Here is a 7,116-nt window from a genome sequence, read left to right on the forward strand (position 1 = left end):
CCAAAGCGCGCAGACCCGCTAATCGCGACGAGCGCGACGTGGCCGTGCCGCCTTTCCCTCGGCAGCAAGCAAAACGCCTGGCAACGTCGACGCTCCCCTAACCGCGATCTCGCACCGTGTTTCGTGTGGCGAATTCAAAAGCCGGCCGGCGCTGCTGCAACCATTACGGTCGGTACGCATACGCCGCGGAGGGCGGGACGGTCATCGGAGCGTGCGGTTCCTCCATCGAGTACTGCGCACCTCGGCCGTCGCATCGCCGTGCCATGACCGGCCGCGCGTCAACGCGAACCGGTGCCAGCGAGATCCCTCGCCTGCAAGAACCGACCGGCAGCCTCCGTCACCCGAGGACGCGGAGGCGCTTGCCGCGGACGGCGGGACGGTATGCACTGGTGCACAGCGGACCCGTCACATCGCCAGTTCCTTGACCGACCGCCGACGCTTGTGCCGTTCCTCTCGTACTTGGCAGTCGCCGCGCGATTGTCGGGTCTCGTTCTTGCACGCTCGAACGGTCGGGAGGGCACTCGGCTGGCGTTTCGGGAACGCGCAGCCTCGCCTTCTACCGACGTAACCACGACTCGCCGTTCGCGCTCCGCCGCTCCTGTTTACAGTACTAGGCGGTCCCGCAGCGGTCGGGTCGCGCATTTCGAGCGCTTCGAGCCACGGTGCTGTGGCGGGTCGAAAGCCGACCTATGAGTGCGTTGCGCCGTTTGTACCCGCGTCCGCCACCTGGCCGACCGTCCAAGGTCGCGGTGTTGGCGTCCGCTGGGCGCAACAATTTGTCACGGGGTGCCGCTCCACATTCAGGCAGCCCCGTGGGGAAAAGCCGACCCCGCGTCCAAACGGGGTCAGCGGCAGAAAGTGTCGGGCGCAGACGCAGCTGAGGCGCTCACCCTTCACAATCCGTTAATGATCCTTCCGCAGGTTCACCTACGGAAACCTTGTTACGACTTTTACTTCCTCTAAATGATCAAGTTTGGTCATCTTTCCAACAGACCGGCGCAACCGAAAGGCCGCGCCGGACATCGGTCCGAAGACCTCACTAAATCATTCAATCGGTAGTAGCGACGGGCGGTGTGTACAAAGGGCAGGGACGTAATCAACGCGAGCTTATGACTCGCGCTTACTGGGAATTCCTCGTTCAAGGGGAACAATTGCAAGCCCCTATCCCAATCACGAAAGAAGTTCCACGGGTTACCCAGTCTTTTCAGACAGGGATAAAGACACGCTGCTTCCTTCAGTGTAGCGCGCGTGCGGCCCCGGACATCTAAGGGCATCACAGACCTGTTATTGCTCTGTTTCGTGCGGCTAGGAGCCGCTTGTCCCTCTAAGAAGGTTGTAAGGTGCTGGGAACCCCGCACCTATTTAATAGGCTAGAGTCTCGTTCGTTATCGGAATTAACCAGACAAATCGCTCCACCAACTAAGAACGGCCATGCACCACCATCCACCGAATCAAGAAAGAGCTCTCAATCTGTCAATCCTCCCAGTGTCCGGGCCGGGTAAGTTTTCCCGTGTTGAGTCAAATTAAGCCGCAGGCTCCACTCCTGGTGGTGCCCTTCCGTCAATTCCTTTAAGTTTCAGCTTTGCAACCATACTTCCCCCGGAACCCAAATACTTTGGTTTCCCGGAAGCTGCCCGCCGAGTCATTTGAGTAACTCAGGCGGATCGCTGGTTGGCATCGTTTATGGTCAGAACTAGGGCGGTATCTGATCGCCTTCGAACCTCTGACTTTCGTTCTTGATCAATGAAAACATTCTTGGCAAATGCTTTCGCAGTAGTTCGTCTTGCGACGGTCCAAGAATTTCACCTCTAGCGCCGCAATACGAATGCCCCCGTCCGTCCCTCTTAATCATTACCTCGTATTCCAAAAACCAACAGAACAGAAACGAGGTCTTGTTCTATTATTCCATGCAAGTTTATTCAGGCGACTCGCCTGCGTTGAGCACTCTAATTTTTTCAAAGTAAAAGCACCGGCCATCTCGAGGCACACAATGAAGTGCACCAAGAAAGAACCGGCATGATGTTCAGTCCGAGCCGTCGCATCGGGTAGATGCACTACTCGTCTGGAACTGAGATCCAACTACGAGCTTTTTAACCGCAGCAGCTTTAGTATACGCTATTGGAGCTGGAATTACCGCGGCTGCTGGCACCAGACTTGCCCTCCAATTGATCCTCGTTAAAGGATTTAGAGTGTACTCATTTCAATTACGGGGCCTCAAAAGAGTCCCGTATTGTTATTTTTCGTCACTACCTCCCCGTGCCGGGAGTGGGTAATTTGCGCGCCTGCTGCCTTCCTTGGATGTGGTAGCCGTTTCTCAGGCTCCCTCTCCGGAATCGAACCCTGATTCTCCGTTACCCGTAACAACCATGGTAAGCAAGTAACCTACCATCGAAAGTTGATAAGGCAGACACTTGAAAGAAACGTCGCCGGCTCGTGGCCATGCGATCAGCACAAAGTTATCCAGAGTCACCACACAATACGGGCCGAAACCCGATCGATCTTGGTCTAATAAAAGCACCCGTTACCCAAAGGGCTCCAGGCTCACTGCATGTATTAGCTCTAGAATTGCCACAGTTATCCAAGTAGGAAGAAACGATCTAAGGAACCATAACTGATTTAATGAGCCATTCGCGGTTTCGCCTTATTTCGGCATGTACTTAGACATGCATGGCTTAATCTTTGAGACAAGCATATGATTACTGGCAGGATCAACCAGGTAATCGTTCGACTGCGCGTCCGTCCTCGCCTTCGGCGGGCCGGACGCAGTCTGTGTGCGGCGGAGGCCACCTTCAGGCGCCCCAACACGCTTATTTTGCACTCCGAGATGACGGCGTTCGAGCTCGCTACGGCACAACCTTCCCGAAAGACGAGTGGGAGCCGTGCGGCAAGAAGCACGTTCATGCTCGCTCTTTTTCGTTGCATCGACTCGGTCGCGCCGTGCGGGTTGCCCAAGCCCGCTGCACTGTCGGTGGACCGGCCGGAACTAGCAACGGAGCCGAGACTGCAAAGCCGCCAGACGACGGGTCACGCCCGCGTCTTCGGCGCTTTCGCATCTGAATCGCCCGAGGACGACACGGAACACACCTCGATATCGTGGTAAAACGGCACCGTCCGACAACCAGCCCCTAACGCATCAAGCGGATGAGGCTGCAGACGACTGCCGTGGATTCCCCTGGAGCAGACCCGAGGACACGCTTGACGAGGCCGAAGCCCGCCGCATATCAGACACCCGGTCGCTTTCGCGTACGCCGCTCACGAGAACCCCCACATAATAGCAGCGATAAGTACCCAGACCTCCTTGGGCACTAATACGAGCGTACTCGAGAAAATTTCACCGCGGGTGTGCCCCGAAACGTGTGGCACGTTGAGCGTGCCACAAGTCTACGTCGCTCTCAAACCCGCCGAGGTCGTAGAATTTGCGACCCTACTCACGAAATTCCCACCGAGGATACGGCCGCAAACGTACCGCACCTTGGGTAGGCCACGAGTTTGTGCAACACTACGCTGACGGCACAGCACCGAGGTCGTGCGCGCACGCACGGGAAAATTCCGCCGCGGTTTCTGCCGAAAACGTGAGGCACCACGACTCTCCGCAAGTTCGCGTCGACTGCGAAAGACCGAAGTCGTGAACGACGTGTCCGCTACTCGCCGCCGACACGCTGGACACCAAACGTACAACGACTCGACGGCGTCGTAGAGGCCCACGACGCGGTTTTCCTTAACGACGTCTCGGCGTGGCACCGACAGGTTAGAACGGCCGACCAACGTTCCCTGTCCGCCGTTCGGCTCAGTCGAAGGGCTCGGCGACTTCGGCAACGCTGCGAAGCCGCACGGTGACGCACGCCATGTCCCCATTTTTTTTTTTCTTTCTGCGTCTGCCGGGGTGCCCCTATAATAGCAGCGATAAGCACCCAGACCGCCGTGGGTCGCTCGCCCCGGCTGACGTGGTTTTTCGTACTCCTGCGGCGGTCGCCGTCAAGCACGTCCAAATACGCTACTTTCGTGGGCGCATTCACGCTCTTTCGCTTCGCCGGAGTGCCAGCACTCACTCTGCCAAAAACGGCGAACATCCGAGCGGCGGTTCCCACTTTTGCGTCGGCGTCGCAAACCCCGCCCCGGCAGACGAGGTTTGCCGTACTCGTGCGACGGTGGCCGGCGGGCACGTCGAAAGACGCCGATATCGTGCGCGAATTGGCGCACCTTGGCTTCACCGGAGTGCCGCCACTGACTCCTCCAAAAACGGCGAAGATCCGAGCGGCGCTTCCCACTTTCGCATCGGCGTCCCGAACTCCGCCCCGGCTGACGCGGTTTACCGTACTCGTGCGACGGTCGCCGGCGAGCACGTGGAAAGACGCCGATATCGTGCCCGAATCGGCTCCGTTCGGCTTCGCCGGAGTGCCAGCACTGGCTCGGCGAAAGACGACGAACATCCGAGCGACGGTTCTCACTATTGCGTACGCGTCGCAAACCCCGCCCCGGCAGACGCACTTTGCCGTACTCGTGCGACGGTCGCCGGCGAGCACGTAGAAAGACGCCGATATCGTGCCGGAATCGGCCCCGTTTGGCTTCGCCGGAGTGCCAGCACTCACTCGGCCACAAACGGCGAACATCCGAGCGGCGGTTCCCACTTAGCCGTCGGCGTCCCGAACTCCGCCCCGGCAGACGCGGTTGCCGAGCTCGTGCGACTAGCGACCGCGAAGCCGTCTCGCGACGCCGCTTTCGTGCGCGGCTCCCACTGCGACCTGGGTCACCCGAGGTCGACGAGCAAAAAAGAATGTCGAAAAAAATTTTTTTTTTTTTGCGTCTGCCGGGGTGCCCCTATAATAGCAGCGATAAGCACCCAGACCGCCATGGGTCGCTCGCCCCGGCTGACGTGGTTTTTCGTTTTCCTGCGGTGGTCGTCGTCAAGCACGTCCAAACACGCCACTTTCGTGGGCGCATTCGCGCTCTTTCGCTTCGCCGGAGTGCCAGCACTCACTCTGCCAAAAACGGCGAACATCCTAGTGGCGGTTCCCACTTTTGCGTCGGCGTCGCCAACCCCGCCCCGGCATACGCGGTTTGCCGTACTCGTGCGGCGGTGGCCGGCGGGCACGTCGAAAGACACCGATATCGTGCGCGAGTCGATGCTTCTTGGTCTCGCAGGAGGGCCGCCACTCACTCCTGCAAAAACGGCGAAGATCCGAGCGGCGCTTCCCACTTTTTCGTCGGCATCGCAAACCTCGCCCCGGCAGACGCGCTTTGCCGTACTCGTGCGACGGTCGCCGGCGAGCACGTCGAAATACGCCGATATCGTGCCCGAATCGGCCCCGTTTCGCTTCGCCGGAGTGCCAGCACTCACTCGGCCAAAAACGGCGAACATCCGAGCAGCGGTACCCACTTAGCCGTCGGCATCCCGAACTCCGCGCCGGCTGACGCGGTTGCCGAGCTCGTGCGACTAGCGACCGCGAACGCGTCTCGCGACGCCGCTTTCGTGCGCGGCTCCCATTGCGACCTGGGTTACCCGAGCTCGACCAGCAAAAAAGAAGGTCGAAAAAAAATTTTTTTTTTCTGCGTCTGCCGGGGTGCCCCTATAATAGCAGCGATAAGCACCCAGACCGCCGTGGGTCGCTCGCCCCGGCTGACGTGGTTTTTCGTACTCCTGCAGCGGTCGCCGTCAAGCACGTCCAAATACGCCACTTTCGTGGGCGCTTTCGCGCTCTTTCGCGTCGCCGGTGTGCCAGCACTCACTCTGCCAAAAACGGCCAACATCCGAGCGGCGGTTCCCACTTTTGCGTCGGCGTCGTAAACCCCGCCCCGGCAGACGCGGTTTGCCCTACTCGTGCGACGGTCGCCGGCGAGCGCGTCGAAAGACGCCGATATCGTGCGCTAATTGGCGCTCCTTGGCTTCTCCGGAGTGCCGCCACTCACTCCTCCAAAAACGGCGAAGATCCGAGCGGCGTTCTCCACTTTCGCATCGGCGTCCCGAACTCCGCCCGGGCTGACGCGGTTTACCGTACTCGTGCGACGGTCGCCGCCGGGCACGTCGAAAGACGCCGATATCGTGCCGTAATCGGCCCCGTTTGGCTTCGCCCGAGTGCCAGCACTCACTCGGGCAAAAACGGCGAACATCCGAGCAGCGTTTCCCACTTTCGCATCGGCGTCCCGAAGCCCGCCCCGGCAGACGCGGTTTGCCCTACTCGAGCGACGGTCGCCGGCGATCACGTCGAAAGGCGCCGAATTCGTGCACGAATCGATGCTTCTTGGTCTCGCAGGAGGGCCGCCACTCACTCCTGCAAAAACGGCGAAGATCCGAGTTGCGCTTCCCACTTTTTCGTCGGCGTCCCGAACTACGCCCCGGCTGACGCGGTTTACCGTACTCGTGCGACGGTCGCCGGCGGGCACTTCAAAATACGCCGATTTCGTGGGCGCATTCACGCTGTTTCGCTTCCCCGGAGTGCCAACACTCACTCTGCCGAAAGCGGCGATCATCCGAGCGGCGGTTCCCACTTTTGCGTCGGCTTCGCAAACGGCGCCCCGGCAGACGCGCTCGTGCGACGTACTCGTGCGACGGTCGCCGGCGAGCACGTCGAAAGACGCCGATATCGTGCTCGAATCGACCCCGTTTCGCTTCGCCGGAGTGCTGCCAGTCACGGCGCAGAAAACGGCGAACAAGTGTTTTTTTTTTTTTTCCTAGAATTTGTGTTATAGAAGGCACATTTGATATCGGACGATAATTTTCAACTTTATCACGCGCACCGATTTTCGTGTAGAGGTTTGCAAGTTTATGGGAATTTCTCCACTTGGAATAATGCGATTTAGTAGTACTACGAGAACTTCATGGATGTACTCAAGGGTACGGGGCAAGTCAGTTACGTCAACACCTGCAGATTTTTTACACTTCAAACTGAAAATTGTTGGTTGTGAGTCCTCGTGTGATATTAAAGGCCGATTCGCTAACACATAGAACAAAGAAAGAAAGGAAGAAAAAACGCCCGCGCTCGCTCAAGAAACCTGGGTTCGCAACAAGTGGCAACAACAAGCAACCGAGCGAGTGCGCCAAAACCCGTGGCGGCCGAACAAACGCGAAGTCCCAACCGCGTCAGCCGGGGCGGCACGGGACAGGAAAAATCACTTCAG

General features: G+C 58.9%; 1 non-coding gene across 1 annotated transcript; it reads right to left on the reverse strand.

Annotated features, from left to right (window-relative positions):
- Positions 1-904: 904 nt before the first annotated feature.
- On the reverse strand, positions 905-2,719 carry LOC142791116 (small subunit ribosomal RNA). The gene has a single exon (XR_012890023.1). It is a non-coding gene; the product is annotated as a small subunit ribosomal RNA (ribosomal RNA).
- Between the last annotated feature and the right edge of the window lie 4,397 nt (positions 2,720-7,116).

This window comes from Rhipicephalus microplus, unplaced genomic scaffold (genome assembly GCF_043290135.1).
Source record: "Rhipicephalus microplus isolate Deutch F79 unplaced genomic scaffold, USDA_Rmic scaffold_137, whole genome shotgun sequence".
NCBI classification, from domain to species: Eukaryota; Metazoa; Arthropoda; class Arachnida; order Ixodida; family Ixodidae; genus Rhipicephalus; species Rhipicephalus microplus.